Source organism: Mastigoproctus giganteus, chromosome 8 (genome assembly GCF_048544385.1).
Source record: "Mastigoproctus giganteus isolate SK-2022 chromosome 8, ASM4854438v1, whole genome shotgun sequence".
Lineage (NCBI taxonomy): Eukaryota > Metazoa > Arthropoda > Arachnida > Uropygi > Thelyphonidae > Mastigoproctus > Mastigoproctus giganteus.
In genome coordinates, this window is record NC_143582.1 from 208,153,377 (window position 1) to 208,173,277 (window position 19,901).

The 19,901-nt window shown below is 38.3% G+C and overlaps 1 protein-coding gene and 1 long non-coding RNA gene across 3 annotated transcripts in view; one reads left to right on the top strand and one right to left on the bottom strand.

Annotated features, from left to right (window-relative positions):
• Window positions 1-19,901, bottom strand: part of LOC150082232 (uncharacterized) — a 1,008,282-nt gene that overhangs the window by 676,589 nt on the left and 311,792 nt on the right. The gene's annotated exons all lie outside the window — the stretch shown is intronic.
• The window catches only part of LOC150082233 (uncharacterized), a 90,588-nt gene that overhangs the window by 7,416 nt on the left and 63,271 nt on the right, over window positions 1-19,901 (top strand). For both annotated transcript variants that reach the window (XR_016547266.1, XR_016547265.1), the window contains exon 2: window positions 3,780-3,909. This is a non-coding gene — a long non-coding RNA (uncharacterized LOC150082233). The remainder of the gene's footprint in view (window positions 1-3,779; window positions 3,910-19,901) is intronic.

The window sequence follows — 19,901 nt, forward strand, 5'->3', positions numbered from 1 at the left end:
AGAATGATGTAACTTGATGATTCTGCACAAGTTGTTGATAAAAGAACAAATGTTTTGCAACTATATTCACATATGAAAAAGTTTTTAGAGATAGGGTTAGCAGAATTACATCTAATAATTGATCGAGAGTAAAATTATTATATAATAATGGAAAGTAAGATGTAAGAGAAATCGTTACAGCTAAAAGTGAACACAGCACCTGGGACGGATGAAATCTATCCAATTATATTAAAATAAACTGAAAAAGAGGCAGCTAAACCTTTAGCCGTAATAATGAGAGCGTTCTTAGATTCAGGAGGATACCTGCAGATTGTATCTCCTATTCACAAGAGTGGTTCAAAGGGTGAAGTGGGTAACTACAGACCTGTAAGTTTAGCCTATGTGCCAAGGATTTTTGGTTTTAGAAGCATTAGCAACTAAGGCCATATTGCACCTGGGATATGCGGTGGTCATTCCCTGACCCTTCCACATCCTCCGTATTTGGTGGTCACGGGCTCGAACCCCGGTCTAATCAAGAAGCACTGCTGCTCCTGCTCACCTGGCTACGGAGGCGCCTGTGCCAAGAAAAATAATGCAATAAATAGTGAAAGAACTAGGGCAAGGTCATCTTAATAGGAATGTAGCCATAAGGAAATCGCTGTTTAGATTTGTTAGAGTTCTTGCCTCGTTAATCTGATTAGATACTACGGGGTTGTCACAAAAGAAAGGGTTGCAAAGAATAATTTTCACATCATATACTTAGATTTCAGTAAAGCCTTTGATACCGTATATGTACGTTTGTTGTGTAAATTGGTGAAATGTGTCATTACCACTATGAATAAAAGGATAGTTAAGTGATAGGAGACAAACAGTTGTTATAAATGGCCAATGCTCTTCATGGATTAATATGATGGGTGCGATAGCGCAGGGTAGATTTTGGGACCCTTACTGTTTTTAAATATTTATTAATGATATTGATGTAAGACATAAATCAATTGAAAAGACAGAAAAAAAGAGTAACAAGGACGCACAAAAGGATATTCTTTCCAGGAAAGACTGCGGTTCTGTAAATTGCGGTCTCCGAAAACTAAGCATCTGAATGGTGACCTAATTGAAGTGTACAAGACTTTAAAAGGGTTAAGTAAACTAAATGCTGATAGAATCTTTACCTTTCTCTCATGAAACACACACAAGGTGGCATAAATTTAAAATGAAAAGATGGTTGCAGAATAGATGTGCAGAAATCGGTATTCAGCTAAAGAGTAATCCACTATTACAACAATGGATTACTCTAATGGATTAATCCAGTCTTCTACCCAGCGTTGAAATTGGTAGTGAATAGTTTGAAATGAGAAATTAAGTGGTTTTTTTTTTTTTTTTGCTGGTGCTGTATAAGCTTTGCTTCCTTACTTCATGTCAACACTGCTAATACTGCTATATATATGAAAATATATATTAATATTAGTATTACTAAAACGGTGGGGATTTTGGGTATAACATTATCATATTGTACGCAAAGTTCTCACGACCAATAAATAAACTACTGTATTCAACACAGTTAGGATCAACAATGCTTGAACTATGATTATGGGCAAAAATGGTTGAAATGTCTTAACTTTTGGTTCATTATGTACACCAGTATATTAATTTAATATCCGTCTAAAGAACTGCAAATATCATTCGAATGCATTCGACAATTGGTGCTACTCACTAACAGATGAAGCACACACAATTTTAATGAGCTGAAATTTATTTCAGCCTGTTTTCGGTCAAGAGTCGAATACATCTCTGATTTCGTTTCGAAAACGATTTTTTTGGCATGTAAAACTATCAATTTGAAGAAAAATCTCACTAAAGCTAATTTGGCCAAAATTAATTGAATTATATAAAACTGAGTTAGATATAATCTAAATTAAAATTCTAAAATAGTCTTTAGCAGTATCCATAAGTAAAGCTAATGTGAAACAGTTCTTACCTCTAAGTGTTTATTCAACGTTATTTATTACTGTATCCAGTGGGGTGGGGGAAGATGATTAGCTATCCAGGGACTGGACCCCAGTAGGGCGAGGTCATGTGTGTTAAGCGCCAAAGCAACTAAAACTATAAGGCGTCAGTGTATTGTATATTGTTTTCAATTGCATGTATTCTTCGGTTCATTTGCTGTTTGCTGAACGAAAAACCGTAGTTTCTGTGAGGATCAAAAAACATGCATCCTTCGAGAGAGACTGACTAACTCGGCCACGTTGTGAAAATAGCTCATAAAAATTACTCGTGTCATTGACTTCGAACTAAAGCCTTTTCCACCAGATGTGGGAGGACGGTGATTATAACCACTGTGCTACCAGCGAGGGCTTCTGTAGGGGGGTTCGAGCCTTAGCTTAAAATTTACAAGAAAGGAAGAGACCATTTTCTCCGGTATCCGAGGTAGATCTCGATACTAACTAGAAGCATACAGCAATTTGTACACAGACTTTGAAAAAAAGTAGATCCATTTGTTTACTCTTTTTATGATAATCTAAAGCAAGAAATATTATTCAATCTATATTACTCCAGTACCTTGAGAGGGACAATGGCTAGGAAACCGGAAGAAGACCAGTAGAAGAAACTTTTCTTGAGTGTATAATGTAGACGTTACTCGACTTCACATAACTTCCGTAGAAAAATTGATGTCTGGGCAGCTATTCAAAAGCAATGCTACTGTTATATTGTACATCTACAAAGAGCCGCTTTTACGCGTATACTTCTAGAGTAATAAATATTAAATAAACACGTAGAGGTGAGTGTGATTGTTCCTAGTCCATATAACGTTGTTTATAAGAATTTATTTCTATATTCTTGTTTAAAACGAATCACTTCTTAAAGTGCTTGTGGTGTTAGAGTTTAATAAGAATTTCTCTTAAATATGCATTTCATGTGTTTATTTATCGTGTTATATGAAATTAAGAAACACATGTTGATCACAAAGGGTTTGTGGGATGGAGGGGAGGTTAAGGCTTTCATTGCGTGATATAATGGAGTGGCAAAGCTATTGTTACAAAGCGTAAAGTGGAGGAGTACAGAGTTAAAAATTGCGCTGTTATTTTTGAGTAACGCCTTACTTCATTTCATACGATTATAAGTGTACCATGTTTGCCAAGTTCGAGAACCGATTTGCATCCTTGATCAGGACCAACATTTGGGATACAGGACCAACATTCAATTTACTTAATCCAAAACTCTGCCAAAGGGCAGGTGCAGTGTAATGTAAGTAGATCGGTTGTGTTCACGTCATAGTTTGCATGTTGTGAGGACTCAAAACCTTGATCTCTCCACCTGAGATTAGTTGGAGAGATCAAGAAATACATCGTAATGATATGACATCGGAGAAGTCTAGGTGGTTAACAGGCAATTCCTAATACTAAGAATTTCGCAGCTCTCAAATTATGACTGGCAGCTTGTTATTAGCATATACACAATCATCAATTACATCACTAACTGATGCACTATGGCATATCACAATGCCACTCCAGGCCTCTAGAAGACAGAAAGAGGCCACAAAGAACGTTTATAATATAGGTTTGTTAGATTTTAATTTACGCTAAGGGCCACGATAAGTCAGTATATCGTTTCTGTAAATTATATGGCTGCTTTGCTCAATGAAAACAGAGTTTCTGAGTGCAGTCCTGCATGTTTAAAAAATAATAAATGTTCTCTCTGGTAAAACTTTGTTTCTAGACAGCCTGCAGGCTTTCGATTTTATTCAAGAATCGGTCTACGCATCCTAATTCTCTTGTTGATAACTGTCTCTTCGCCTTTGCTAGATTCTGGCTCTATCCTCCTCCTGACTCCAATTGCTGTCTTCGACGAAGTTTAGATCATAACATGGGTGATGAAGAATGTGAAATTAGCGAGGGTACATGCCTATTATCTTCCCTCCAGTGTGAGTTACAAGTAAGTCTAACCTAATATAACCAGTGTATATTTATGCATAGTTATTTATATTTACGCGTATGTATATTTACGTGTTTTAGTTTTTGTATCTACAGTCGTGATGTCGTAGCTATTGACAGGAGGATCATAGACATGTACCGTAGCGTAGAGAGTTTTTGGGATTATACGACAAGTAAATTCGTCCTACACAAATATTTTGTTAATAAGCACTTGTGAATTTTTTATTCTGATATATACGATAAAATATATTTTTTTACCATATTCGCCTTCTAAAACCTGGGTGCGTCTTATAGTCTCGAAAATACGGTAATTACAATAAGATGCTACGCTATTGTTATGAACCAGAAGACTGCTTTACGGGCTCGTATATGAATATATGAAGCAACTTTCAGCAATTCATTCATTAAGAACATAAGGTCATGCATTAAGAACAACAGAAGGACCAACCTTACTGATTTCCAGTTGGATTCGCTATCTAGATTTCCTATTTCAAACTTCCAGTAAAGTTACTTTTATAAGACTTGGGTGATAACAAATTTTACAGTAACAACTGTTCAACATGTCCACTAACACATTCCAGTGCTGAATATAGCTGTGATATTACTCCATTCACTGTGGAAAATAACGTATGAGTTGAAATTGCTACAACTTCTTGGCATATGGCATCGTTCATTGCTGGCAGAGATGTCAGATTACAATTATATATGTAAGACTCTTGGACTTCATAACAAAAACTCGGCTGGTGTAAAATCTAGGGATCTCAGACGTCGATATGGACAATGTGCTGTCAAGTAGGCGGTCTGCACCAAAAATTGACTTCAGCAACTGTTTACTGGGCTTGCTGTTATTTGAGGTGGTGCATCATCGTGCAGGAATTTTATGGTATTGACTGTGTTTGCGTTTCTTTCCTGAAAGATAGGTATAATAGTTTGGTGTAAAAGGAACATATCGCAGTTTTAAAATCACTGTCAAAACGTTCCTCAAAATGGTCCAATAGCGAAGGACACGGTATATCTAGCGTTCGAAATGGAAAATTTTACGAATTTTCAGGATAATACGAGCAGAAGACAATTAAACATAATATTACCGATATGTATGATAAATCGTAATAGCGTCACGGTGTTCGTTTCGATCCCTGGGTAAAACAGCGCATTGTTACCTTTGCCTTTGGTGCCTGCACAGTAGATTCAATGCAGGCATGAGGCACAACTTTTGAATTTGTTTATTGCCAGATGCAGCAGTTCAGATGAGAAAAAGGGGCTTTGTCTGTCCAGAACACGTTCAACAACAAGTTCTGGTCTTGATCAATGTTTGCAAATGCTCACCTGGTAAATGCTTCTCGCTTTGGTAAATCTTGTAGTGGCAATTATTGTACATGCTGGATTTTATAAATGATAAAAGTGTAATGTATTCCTTAGTGCTCGTCACGCTATTGTGTGTGCAATTCCAATGGCAATCAGGCTTTCATGATTGGCATGGAACAGTCATTGTTCCATCCACCAGCCATCTGGCCAATTCATCAGCGTGCTCTTCAATAACAACCCACAATTGCGGTGGATAACGATGGTTTCTTACTTCGTGAATGATTCTAAATTTTTGGATAGCAAGACGGTGTTACTGATTCGGTTCTACCTCTGTGTATCTTTCCAAACTAAACTTGAATACAGCAACTGTCACAAACTCAACATTAGCGTAGTGCAGCTTAAACAACAGAAGTTGATCGGAAATTTAACACGGTAATTAATAGAAAACGAATGAATATGATTTTTAAAGTCACCTACACACCCGCTTACGTCACGTTAGTTGAGAATAGCTCTCCCTTTCGGAGAAATTTGGAACTAAATCGTTTTGATTCCATAACTGATAGATGTTTATTGTAAAAACCGCTTTCCTCTGCAACCAACAGTTCTGCTGTCATAGATTTTTGATTATTTGAAACCCACTGTATATTAAGTAATACTATTGCACAATTCTATAGAGGCAAAGAGTCGGCTGGTGCTTATGTTCTACTGCGCACGACCAATGACTAGACACTCTCAGAATTACAGACTGCATGTAACAATTATTAATTTAAATTGAAAGAGGCCTCTGTTCTTTTTTTTTTTTTCAGTGCAGGCATGAGGGTAAATCTTGTTAGCGCGTCGGGTTTCTGTGGCCATAATGCACCTCCCAAGGTTTTTGCACTACTCTGATCCAAGCTTGAGGCGGGATTCGAACCCGCGACCTTTTGGTTGCCAGGCAGGCACTTTATCCACCCGGCTACCCCGGTCAGCTCTGTTCTCTTTAATTATTAATTAAAGAGAATTAAGGCAAATTAATAATTATATTTCTGTAATTATTAATTTGCTCGATTTTCATAATTTATTCAGTTCATTATAAAAAAAAAAATTCTTATAAAAAAACACAAATACGTCAAAGAATTCGTATGGGTGGGGATGCGGCATTTTAAAAATTCTGTTGAACTCGTAGCCCATTTATTCAAAGAGACTTATTTATTTATATTTCTTAGAATGGCTCTGATGTATTTATTTGAAAACGCGAGGGGAGCTCAACTATTTCTGGAAATTGCATTCTTCTGAAAAGCGGCGACACTGCTGCCTCATAGCGGATAAGACAGAATTATTTTGGATGATAAAACCGTAGTTTATAATCAAAATAAAATGTAAATTACAATTTAGAAATAAAATAAAAAAAAAATATATATATATGTTTATTATTATTATTATTATTATTTTGAATGGTACTGTTTTCCTTAGGACTGGAATAAACTTAAGACAGTGGCATACATAAAAGAAATCTATGGATCTGATTGAAAAGTTTAAAAAAATGTTATTTAAACATATAAATGTAAATGATAAAAAACTTTAAATATAAAACGTAAATGTCACTGCACTGGGTGTCGTGAAAGATACCCAGTGCAGTAACACTGGAGCCATATGATCGACTATCTTGTTTATGGTAGGCATTAGGGCTTGTCCTAGATTAAAGAGTGCGTGTGTGTGCAAATAAAGATGAAGTCTATGTCTTGCTAAGAGAGGGCAATGCCTTTGGCACGTGTTCGACGATATTACACGTACATCTAAGCAATTTTGAGCATAGAAGCATTAATAGGTTGTCTGAAGCTGGATGATCAACATCAAACTACTGTTAATGTGGGCCATGTTGCAGGAAATGTAGGAAGATGTTGGCAATGGTAATTATAGGAATCAAAATATCTTATATTTGAGGCAGCAGCTGCGTGGCCAAATGACAGCCTACTGTATATCAGCATTAAGTGTGTGAGTTGATCGTGGTTCGAGGGCACGTGACTGCTAAATACGGTTATGCTCTTGTATCTTCTATCTTGTGAAGTCTTCTGACCTTATATGGTCGTCCCGGAGTATGAACAGAAAAGAGCATTAAGATGAACGAACGGGTCATTTTTTATTCCAAACCAGTGGCAGTAACAAAGCCTCAGAGGCCAAATCAGGCAATACATGTACGTAATAAGTTTAAATAATCCCACTTATGAAAACGTCTTTTCGTATACCTTCTTGTAAGCCAAATTATACATCTACTTTCATAATAATACAATTAAAACAATATTTCAGTTAAAAATGTCACCTTAGAAAAACAGAAAGTGTCTTAATAAATATGAGATTAACAACTTAAAATTAAAAAAAAATAGGCTGAGAAATTCAAGAAAGTAAACTAATTTCTTAGAAAAAGTTCACTGTTTCGTTAAATTTTTTTTTACCCATTTACTGATTATTTTAAATTTCCTACAAGATACATGATAGGGTCAAAGGCATACAAGAGCAAAAAAAAAAAAAGAGGATTTTTTTTTAAGTATTTGTTACCTATTATACCACCCAACGACGATGTCTTCTTAGTTTACGATTTTCTCTAGACACTAGCATTTCACAGTTCCTTCCCCTCCCCCTTTGCTATTAATAGTACACTGCCTGCTAAGAAGTTCTGAAAACGAGACGGAACGTAGTTCCGGTATCTTAAAAAAAATTAACTCGTTGTTTATAGTGATAACTACCAATAAAATGTTTTAAATTCGTTCTAGACGCTGTTTCTAATCCTGTTCTCCAATAGAATCTTGTCCTTTTGTCCTTTAACAGATTCTTCGGTGTTCCCAATCTCAAACTGATTAATAACTTGAATATTAACATTAATTTATTTTACATCGTTTTTAAATACGCTGTTTGACCCTGTTTGTATATAACATATACACAATATTGCCGAATACTTTCGGCATCCCTGGGATTTGGGAAAAATGAACCATACAGCAATCCACGTGTCAGGGATAGGTATAAAAAGAAACACGACTTCGGACGGAGGAATCACCATAGAATGCCATGTTAGCAATCAGTCTGTTCGTGCCATTGTAGAAAAACTGCATCATCCTATATCATAATCAACAAACGCAAATATGGTGCTATTGCTATTACAGCTGGAAAACGTTCGGCTGGATTGCAGGAACCAACTGAAAGAGACCGGAGAGCGCTCAGAAGAGTGGTTAAAAAAAAACTGTCATATTAGAGCCAACGGGTGTGGGGAGGACGGTGATTATAACCACTGTCAATCCACGTAGATCCAGAAGAATTGTAAGTAAATCCCATCAGGCCTCACTGAATACCATCAACCAGGAGTACAGTGAAGGCCCAAGAATTGATATTAGTATAAGGAAGATACGTAGAGATATGATTTAGATAATAAATATAATTCACAGTTATTTAAATAACTCAGATAATTCTTTCTATGCAAAACTAATTGTATTTCGATCTTCGTAATTTAGTAACTTAGATTCAACCATATATTTTGGATATTTTAATGAGTTGGGAAACCAAATTAAGAAAGCAAATTCCAAAATAGGTAACATAAACTCCATATACGTAAGATGAATGTGTGGAACGGCTATATAAATCCTTTTAATCCTAAAAGGCTTCGTCTTTTCTTGTCTATATATGTGTAAAGGAAAATTTTAGAAAATATCATCTCCAGGTCTTCTATATATTTTGGTTATTTAACATTTTAAAACGTTTAACCTTCTGTTGGTATGTACATGTAAAAGCATTCATTTTGAGATGTTAATTTGTAATCTCTTTAGGGAAGTTCCACGTATAAAAGTTTCCAAAATGTTCAAAGTGAGCTGATCTCATTCGTAAACAAACCAGCTTGGAGAAATTAGGGCAAAATGTATGGAAGATAATTGAATGAAACGGACCAGAACCACATTCCAATAATCAAAACACATCAAAGCATTCCCGAAGGCTAAGAATATTTGTTTAATAACACAATTGTAACACCGAGTTCTGGTATTTCTGATTTTTATTTCGGGCACTGCTGCTAAGTTTATTGCTCCTGTACCCTCCCAGACATCATTTCAGTTTCCCGCTCGAGATTATATTTAGCTCCTTCGCCGTGACCTTAAATTGCATCTCGAACTCCTCCTCATCTGCTGTCCAATGGTATGCAATGTACATTCCTCCACCCACCATCTAATATTTTTACAGAAATGGCTAGGCTTTAGCTAATCTTACACGTCAACTTTTAAAAACAGATGACTACCAAGTTCCCCTACAAAAGCGAGCGCACCGCTTTGACCACTGTACTATCAATTACTATTTAGATTCGCATTAGGATGTACTGGCTGCATTTTGGATATTTTAATGGCAATGTCCTACGGGTTTCTATTTCGATCATTTATCCTCATATAGTGAAGATGGCAAAGATCAGCGTTTTCTAAAGCTGGATCCTTCCACTTGTTTTTGTGATCTTTCGCAACAATTTAGAAACTAGTTTACTTATTTTTATTTTTCCTGTCGTCAGATTTCTTTGAATATCCTTAACGTCTTCAGACCTGCGCCCTTTTAATAGAGATGACAATAATAAAAACGCACAGGGCGACAAATCTCGCAAGTAAGACAGACGATCGGCTGTTGCACGTATGCCAAAAAAATTCGGAAGCAGCAGACTGTAGCACTGTAATGCAAAACACGTCAATTACCAGACAGGACATTTCCTTTTGATACTGAGATGCAATTATCTCGAAATACAATAGTGGTATTGATTTTTCTATTTGATCTTGCGACACAGATTCCAAAACAACACCTTCATCAACATATTTTGTGGAAGACATGTTTCTATTCCCGAAACCTTCTAGAAAGTATTTTAAAACTTCTATTATGTACCTATGACCATAGGTACATAAGAGAAATTTTGACAGACAGGTAACCAAAAACAAAATTTACTGTTTTTCATCCACATTAGCACCATGTTCAGTGTTTGAAAAACTTGCACTGTAAATACAGAATATACCCGCGCGAGTAGCACTGTGGTTATAGTAACCATCCTCCCACCGGATGAAAATGGCCAGGTTTCCAATCCCGTCATGATACAAGGAACTTTTATGGGTTTTTTGTTTTCACTTCTGGCTGAGTTAGTCGGTCTCAGACATAGATAGCAAGGTTTTCCTCCGGAAACTCGGATTTTTTTTTTCCCCAGAAAAACAGGTAAATCGACTAGAGAACAGACGCAATTTATGGACATATTACACAGAGGCAGATGAGTTTGTTCTCGGATGGACTAATATTAGATTTTTTTTTTAAATTCAGAACATAGGATCCTCGTGGCAGCTGCGTGGCTGAGTCTGTCTGTCTCAGGCACGGCTAGAAATGTTCCGCCCCCCCCCCCGAGAAACTCGGGTTTTTTGTCCACAGATAGACCAGAGAACACTATCACCTTATTTTTTTATTTTTTATTATTATTATTATTTTTTTTTTGGTAGTTGTTGGCGCATCGGCTTCTGTGGCCATAATGCACCTCCCAAGGTTTTTGCCTATCACCTTATGGACATATTATTATACATGGGCAGATTAATTAATTTTCGGGTCTCCCGGCCATAATGGCAGGCTCTTTTTTTCTGTCCTTTCTGTATAAACTGTACTCCCATCAAATTTTGAATCTGTTATATTTGAGTGACACCATGTCTCTGATATCCCCACAATGTCTGCATTTGATAATTTGATCAGTACTTCAAAACCATCAAATTTATTTAATACGCACCTAACATTAGTGTACTTACAAGTATACTTGCAGCTGTTTTTACTCTTAGTAACACTAACACAGCCCATGTATTTGCGTGTTCTACGAGAACCCCCAGCAGGTCTTGAATTTCCCGACACCTTGCTTTCCAGGCTGCTGCATGTTCTAATACAAGCAGTGCAAGAATCACTTTCACTTTTTCCTGTGGCTATTGCTAATCTGCAGTATTAGTCTGAGTATCCTCTCAGGATTGCATTTTTTCGACCCATCTAGCACTGCTTCGAGAGCATCACCAAATATTCTTGCACCCCTGCTATTTAAATTTATCCCATCCCTCTAGAAACAGTCTCTCTTATTAACCAGCTTATCACAGACTATTAACCAGCTTATCACAGACTTAACTCTCTTATCACAGACCACATTAAAAAAATCTACCCCCTGAGCCTTGCACAGTCCCTCTAGAGCCAAATTGACTGACAAGGCTCTCATCATGTACTCTCTCTCTCTCTCTCTCTCTCTCTCTCTCTCTCTCTCTCTCTCTCTCTCTCTCTCTCTCTCTCGCCCCTTGGGTATCTGGGCAGGATTGCAGACACTTTCAATTTCAATCCCTAATTCTTCATTTTTCTCAACATTTCTCTCTACTTGTTAATGAAATCTCCTACTCTTAATATCATGAGTGCCAATATGTACATCAAAAACCATAAACCGGGTCCTGGTTCTGTTCCAGGTATCCTTTTTTCAAAATGTATTTCCAACTTCCCTGACAACTTACTATAGCTACTTCCAGTGGGGTCAAGGATCCCTGCTGCGGAGGATGTCTTTGTGTTGTTTGTTAATGCTGGAGTATGGGCTCAAGCACTGGACTGGGTGGCTGAGTTCTTTATGGATCCCTCCCTTTTAATCCTTCGAAGGCCTTAACCCCATTCTTCAAGCCCTCATATAATCCCATCAGAACGCCGAGTTTGTGTTTAATCACAAATAATAACTACACTGCTAATTTTAAATGAAAAGTTACGAAAAAATAAAATTTAAACAATAAAGTTCCACTGAGCGACTCCCGAAAAAGTTGCGCGTCCAGGTAGCCTCGTCAGCAGCTCTTGCTTTGTGTTATTTTTAACATCAAAAAATTTTCATCCTATGTATCTGAACAAAAAAATGAAAGTATTAATCAATAAATAAACTGATCTCAGTTTAATTACGATAATACAAATATTACAGTAGTAATAATAGTAGCATTAGCAAAAGTGGCTGAGAAGAAGTTGAATTAGAGACAAAACAAGTGTCCCTGGGCTAATTAAGAAAAACAAGTTGTTCTTGCTCTTACAGTAAGGTTTTAGGAACACCAGCGACTAAGGCCATATTGCTCGATGTATATTGTCTATAATTTGGGTATGTTCTGAGGTCGATTTTCTGTTTTCTGGACGAAAAACCCGAGTTTCCGGGAGAAAAACCATGCTACCTTCGCCTGAGATGGACTAACTCAGCCAGGCTGGGAAAAAGGCCCATAAAAATTCCTCTCATCATCGACAGGAACTTAAACTCGGTCTTTTCCACCCGGCGTGGGGAGGATGGCGATCCTACCAACTGTGCTACCCACGAGGATGACAAACAAGTAGAACGAGATGAAAATCATAATACGCAATATGCATATAATGGCATTCGCCGAAACTGCCAAGGCCACAGGAGGGCTTACATCTTAAAAATGTAAAGATTACAAATATAAACCACGCAAATAACTTGAAGATACGGTTTACTGCATTTCATAACGACGCGCGTAATGTCCTGTCGCGCTGTAATGACGCGCATTTAAATTCATAATTATTTTTTACAAAGTATACTCAAGCAAATTCTTCAGGCATACTACTGGGCAAACTTCCAAAGTTGGTTTCCATTTCCTGTTTTGTCTAAGTGAAATTCTTGCCCATTAATCTAGCCTTACCTGTTTTTGTTACAATCTAACAAACTTGTTATCCTTGTAGGCAATTCTGTCTCTACCACACCACTCTAATGCGCTTACTTCAGGCAATTCTGTCTCTACCACACCACTCTAATGCGCTTACTTCAAGTGACTTCGTATTAATCTCATTTACAATTTTAATGCTACCAATTATACCAATTATTATTATGCAATTATCTACTCTCCTTGTACTGTAACCCCACCTAGCTTCTGAGAAGTAAAGGGAAGTATTGAGATAATATCATTATCCAACCATGTAGTTGTGGCTGATATACATTATATGACCAAACGAATTCGAACACACAGGCACTTAGCTGATCACATAGCATGGTCACTTTTGGTCTGTATGACAGCGTCACCCGTCGTAGGCATATTTCCTACCAATATATAAAATTCGTCCCAGTTCCTTCTGCAAAGCAGATACCCAGAATAACTTTAAAAGAAAGCCATTTTGGCCTTGGCATAATTCGGCGCTCCGATTCGTTACGCATTCAGTGGGGTTTAGGTCTGAGCTGGCCAATCGAACTTTTCCATGTTACTGTCCAAAACCTGTCTTGTATGACCTTCAGTATATGACATGGAGCATTGTCGTGCTGAAACTTAAAGAACCTGTTTTCGTATTATTGCCACAATGTAGGCAATGCATAATTGCCCAAAAAGTCTAAGTAGGTCATCGACTTCACATGGTTTCAGGCACTCAAGATGGCTTCAGGGCAGGAGGCAGAGGGTTGTGATAAATGGCTATTCCTCAGATTGGGTTGATGTAAGAAGTGGGGTTCCCCAAGGATCAGTATTAGGACCACTGTTGTTTTTAATTTTCATCAACGACATCGATGAAGGGATAGAGGGCGTGATGTCTAAATTTGCAGATGACGTTAAAATTGGTAGAGTAATTAATGATCACTGTCAAGCTGAGCGTCTTCAGAGAGACCTACATAGACTTCAGGAATGGTCAGAAAAATGGCAGCTATGCTTTAATCCAACAAAGTATAAGGTATTACACCTGGGAAACAGTAATCCCAAAATAACTTATTCACTTGGTGGAGTTCAACTAAACCCAGTACTGGAGGAAAGGGACTTGGGTGTTACGATACGGTCAGACATGAAATTCTCTGAGCATTGTAAACAGGTTGCAAGGAAGGCCCATGGGTTCCTATCGATAATCTATCGAACTTTTGCAAGTAGAGATAGGGACGTGATAATCCCATTATATAAGGCTTTTGTTAGACCACACTTGGAATACTGTGTTCAAGTGTGGAGACCGCACCTAAAGAAAGACATCGAGCTTCTTGAAAGAGTGCAAAGACGGGTAACTCGCCTGGTGAGATCGGCAAAAGGGCGTCCTTATGAAGAAAGACTTCGAATATGTGGGTTGCAGAGTTTGGAAACTAGACACATTAGAGTAGATTTGATTGAGGTGATTATAAATGATGCTAGAACTAAGGGACATAAATTCAAGTTACGGGGGGGAAATGTTTAGATTGGACTGCAGGAAGTTTTATTTTAGCCAGCGAGTTGTAAATTAGTTGCAAATCTAGCGATGACTCTATATTTAAAATTCGTCGTGATCGACCGAAATTAAATCCGCGATCGACTCGTTGGCCACCCCTGCACTACAGGAAGCGCTCTCCAGAAAATAGTCACACCAAAACACATCCATCAGAATTAAACACTGTGAAGAAAGATTTGTCACTCCATAACACTTTCTTCCACTCTTTCAGAGTCCATAAATATTGGAAACGACACTACTCCAACCCCGTTTTTCACGTTGGTTACAGTGCCTAACTGTCCTACTATTGAATATAAGGCTATATAGCTTCATAATAGTTGATTCACTGACAGATGTTTCTGTGACCTCCTGGACCTTCTCCGTGATGTTTTCCACAGGCGACATGCCTGAAGTACGGATTATCCTCTTTATGGTTCATCGAAGACGTTCGTGAGTTTGCAAGACCATGCAGGCCTTTTTTCCATTGAGGTATCGCATACGGCCTTCTATTTTTGAATAAAATCCGCCATGGTGGAATTTGGGAGATTCAGACGAATCGGTTGCGCGCACACACAGAAAGATTACTGATGGTGCATCCGGCCGTTATGCACTAATATTACTAGTAGTAGTAGTAGTAGTAGCATAAGGGAGTGATTACAAAGTAATCTGGGATTAAAAGGTCAAATATGTCGACAACTACTAGTTTTAGGCTTCTGAAATTTTGTATGTAGGTTGCAGGAACTTCCTGTGAGAGTTGAAGCGAGAGAACTCTATAGTGGGTTCGACACTTTGCATTCGTTTAGAGAAATCTCTATTCGAATCTCGTCGGAAACGGGGAATTTTAAAAGTCTCAATCAGGGCTGTACTAAGTCAATCTCAGTTTTTCGAATATTTGTCTGTACAGTTGTGTACACACCACACACAGTTGTTCAATTCCAGGTTATCTATTTGTGGAGAGAGAGAGAGAGAGAGAGAGAGAGAGAGAGAGAGAGAGAGAGAGAGAGAGAGAGAGAGAGAGAGAGAGAGAGAGAGAATAGTTAACGGAAAAACCCGCATCTTCGTCTGACTCACTCCTGAGTGAAAGGACAATCAAAAATCTCTCCACTCCGTGACGACACTAGAACAGAAACCTATTCAAAGGGGTGCAAAGTGGTTATAGCACTGAGGAAGCGGCGGATTATGACCCTAGGCACCAAGTCTCTGGTGTAACATCACTCACAAGAAATACCGCCCACACGGGCTGTGTGGCCGCATGACATATGATGTAACTTAAACGTAAACTTATAACACATCAGCAGACAGCGGCCCGTGCTTCCAAGATCAGAAGTCAAAAGGGTAAAATGCGAATAGTACAGGAACCAAACAAACTGTGCCCATAGAAATTCTGTATGTAATTTATTGTATTAGAATAAATAATGTACTGTATTCTAATACAGTAACTATTATTACTGTAATCATTAGAATAAGAAAAATCTATAATGATACTGCTTATATAAATCAACATATGAGGATGAGGGTTCCTGTGCACGTGTCTATTTTGCTTATGGTACAGTAGGCACTTGCACGGAGGTCCTGCACTAGTATAGTGTATAGTGTTATTTGTAATGCAGCTCCGGGGGGGGTTCCCCCAATTCCGCGTCTGGCAATGTGATGAATACAAAACTACGTAAAGGCCAGATTTGTTTAGGTTAGTGAGTGTTTGTGTAGTATTAGTGTGGGGTTGTGTTGTTCATCCGGCCTCAGCCTAGAGGCCCGCGTTTTCACACAAAAACCACTACTTTACCGTCCAGGGTCAGGAGGAGGAGAAGGGCGGTAGGGAGTGCAAAACACTGGCGGGGCGAATCCTGTAATAGCCAAGGCTACAGACAGGGAAAGCCCAATAAAAAAAAAGGTGAAAATGGAAGATAGTAGTAAGAATACAGGAAGTGGGAGGGGTTAAAGCGGTGGAGAAAAAGAGGAGGGCAGTAGTGTAGGTGCCTACCTGGTTGAAAGGGGGGACAGTATAGAGTCCCTCAGGACTGGATGCCCATCCTGCCCTGGGTGGATGGGAGTTGATAGGTGGCGATGGAGTTACCCACCAGGCAAAACGGGGGAAGGGAATGGGGGAGTGAGAGAACAACCAACCCAGGTGGTAGGAGAGAAAGGGGTCCATATGTTGGAGCGCCTGTTTGCTGCTCATTCCCACACTGGTCAGGGATAAGTCCTGCTGACCAGTGTCTACATCCCACACCACGCCAACTAAATAGCTACTGCGTGGTATCTGCTTGGGTAGGCAGGGGATTATGCTGGTCCATCTGCCCACCAGGGGTAAAGGGAGGTTGATAGGCAAATTTTTCCGACTCAATAGTCATTCACTCTCTGCTCTCATTCTGGTTTTTTTTTTTTTAACCTTTTTTTTTTGATTTTGTGCTTTTTTTTTTTCTTACATTTTCTGTTAAGTTATGTATTTTTTTTCTCTCATTTATCCTTCTTTCTGAAACACGGGGGAAATGCAATGGTGTGTGGTGCATCTTAATGCGCTAGATAACTAATGACTAAATTTAAGTAACCTAAAAGGGGTATAGAACAAGAAGTAAGGTTAGTAAGTACTAAAATAAGACATATATGTATTTTATTCTTTCACGCTCACAGGCATACTCGCATTCATTCTTCTAGAATTCATCTCATTTGTTCAGCTTTCTTACAGGTCTGCATTTTACCTTTTTCAGATTTCACTATGCAAGTTACCCGTCTTTGGACCCTTTCAAGAAGCTGAATGTCTTTTTTCAGATGAGTTCTCCCTATTCGGATACAGTATTCCAAATGCAGTCTTACAATAGCCGCATACAGTGAGATTACGACCTCCCTATCTCTACAGGATATTGTTCGATAATATCATTGATAGGGCATCATGGGTTTTTCTTGCCACCTGTTTACAATGCCCATAAAACTTTATAACTGCCAGTATCGTCACTCCTAGTGTTGTCATCACGCCCTTTATCAATATCGTTTATGAAAATCAGAAAAAAAAGATCGGGAATCAGAAATCCTTCGGGACCCCGATTCTGATGTTAACCCAATTTGAAGCATGTCCATTAATCACAACCCTCTGCCTTCTGCTTGCAGCCATCCTGCAATCCATCTTAGAATCGTTCCAGTAATCCTAACATGTTCCAGCTTATACAGTAACTTCTCATGAGAGACTAAGTCAAATGCCTTGCTAAATCCAAATAAACTGTCTAAATTATTTCCTGCATCCACTCATGAGTAAATGTATAAAAGTACATACACATTGGCCAAAAAAATTTGAACCTTTATTTGGTATCGAATCGGGCCACCTTTGTTTCGAATAACAGCAGGTATGCTGCGATAAGGTTGAAGAAAGCGAACTTCATTGCCGAATAGCTCTATCCAGCATATCCCACACATTCTCAATAGGGTTGAGATCAGATGAATGTGGAGGCCGGTGAAGATGGTGGAAATCCCTGTCATGTTCTCTGAATCATTCTTTCACGATTCTGGCAAGATGAGGTGTTGCACTGTCATCCATAAAACGGTCATCACCTTCGGGACAGAAGTGTAACACTGCAACAGATCTGATATAAAATTCAGGTACTCCCTGGATTTGACATTTGACCTTCCACCGGTATCAACGGAACCAGTCCGTGCTAACAAAACATTCCCCACACCACCTCCATATACTTGGGTTGTCTTAACAAGGCAAGCAGGGTCCATCGCTTCGTCAGGTTCTCGCCACACTCTCATGCCTACCATCAGTGTAAAACAAAGTGTATTGTGATTCGTCTGACCGCATTACTTTCATTGTTCCCATGTCTAATCACTACGTTCTCGGCACCAGTGCAAGCGGATTTTCTGTTTTTCCCTGAAACAAATGGCTTCAGAATAGGCATGCGACTGCCAATATCTAATTTCTTCAATTCTCTGCGCATGGTAAGAGCGTTCTGGGCTTGGTTGAATTCAAATGTTATTTGCTGCACACTGGATGTCCTATTTTTAACACAGTCCTCCTTATAGTACGACGGCTGCCATCTTTCAGTATTGCTTTTTCTTCTCCATTTACGCCTTTGAGATATGGAAGAACCACTTGCTTTCCATTGAAAATCTTTCAGATGGCTGCTTTTGAAAAATCCATTGTCTTTCGTTTCTTGAATCGTTGCTCCTGTTAAACGTGCACCCACGATAAGACCTTTTTCTAAGTCTGATAGATCACACCTTTTCCCGATTCTGGCTTGAGATTACTGCAGTAGAACAGCCTGTGCTGTCTTTAACTCAACGAGGCAACACGTCAGTTTTATTTGCATCTGTTTGCTCATATTCGCATTTCTTGTCTGTGACTGTGTTAATACAAAGGTCCATATTTTTGTGTCAAGTGTGTGCATTAATACTTACTGTGCACCAGTAAGACTTAAACGGACCTTCTGTCTACGCTCACTCCTACTTAGACACTAAGGAGCCTAATTTTACCTTTGGTACAACTCGCGGGCCCTATCATATAAAATATATTTGTCCCATATACCGTCCGATTAAATAGCTGCCCAGCAATGATCAGCTATGAAGTACAAGAACAGGAATAAATATTAGACCCACAAGGTTGTTCACAATCATTTGTTTAAATTTAATATATCGTAACGTTGTAGCACAAAATTAGAGAATTCAGATCACGTACATATTGGACTGATCGTGATCCTATGAACTCCTGAAAACAGCAATAAGTTCTGCGCACCGTTGCGATGCCTCTTCCATGGTGTAAATATAACTTTACAATCTTAGCTCCTTGGCTGTTAGCAGTATGATTATGCAGTACAAATGCAAAAATCAGATATGTACATCAATCTTCATATTTCGTGATTTGCCAAAACATGAGGTATGGCAAAAGCGCCCCCATTATCCCTGGTGACAAAACCTGAAACTTCGCCATTCGCGAGTGAGGTTCATTGTAATGCGTATCGTTATCGTCCTACTTACACAGGTGCTAGAAAACCTGTTCACATATGCGTTAAAAGCACCAGGCATTCACCTATCAGTGCGTTGTTCAATGCTCAATGATAAAAATAAAAAAATAAAAAAAGAAAGAAAAATTACAGATGGTTATTGAAGGTACTCAACGTTGAAACGACGTGGTTTTAGGTCAAATGTTTTTAGAATAAAAATTAACTTGTACTGAAATAATATTCAAAATAATTTTAAATCACCAGGAATCAATACTGAAAAACATATTAACGTTTCGGATGGGCTCTGGAAGGTCGCTTACCAAATATCAATTAATTAAACATATAATAACTTTAGGTACATACGTATTCGTGGTAATCCCGGTTTAAAAAAAAAGAAAACTAACACTCTTTCAAATTTTAGCTAACCTAACTTTTTTCATTAAAATAGGTATGCTTCATAGTATTTGTTTATAAAAGAAGGTCATGCGATCAAAAACTTTTTAAAACTACAATCATCATATTCTTTTTTTAAAAAAAAGCTTTGGTTTTAACGTCCATATGACGCACAGTTTGAGTGAGA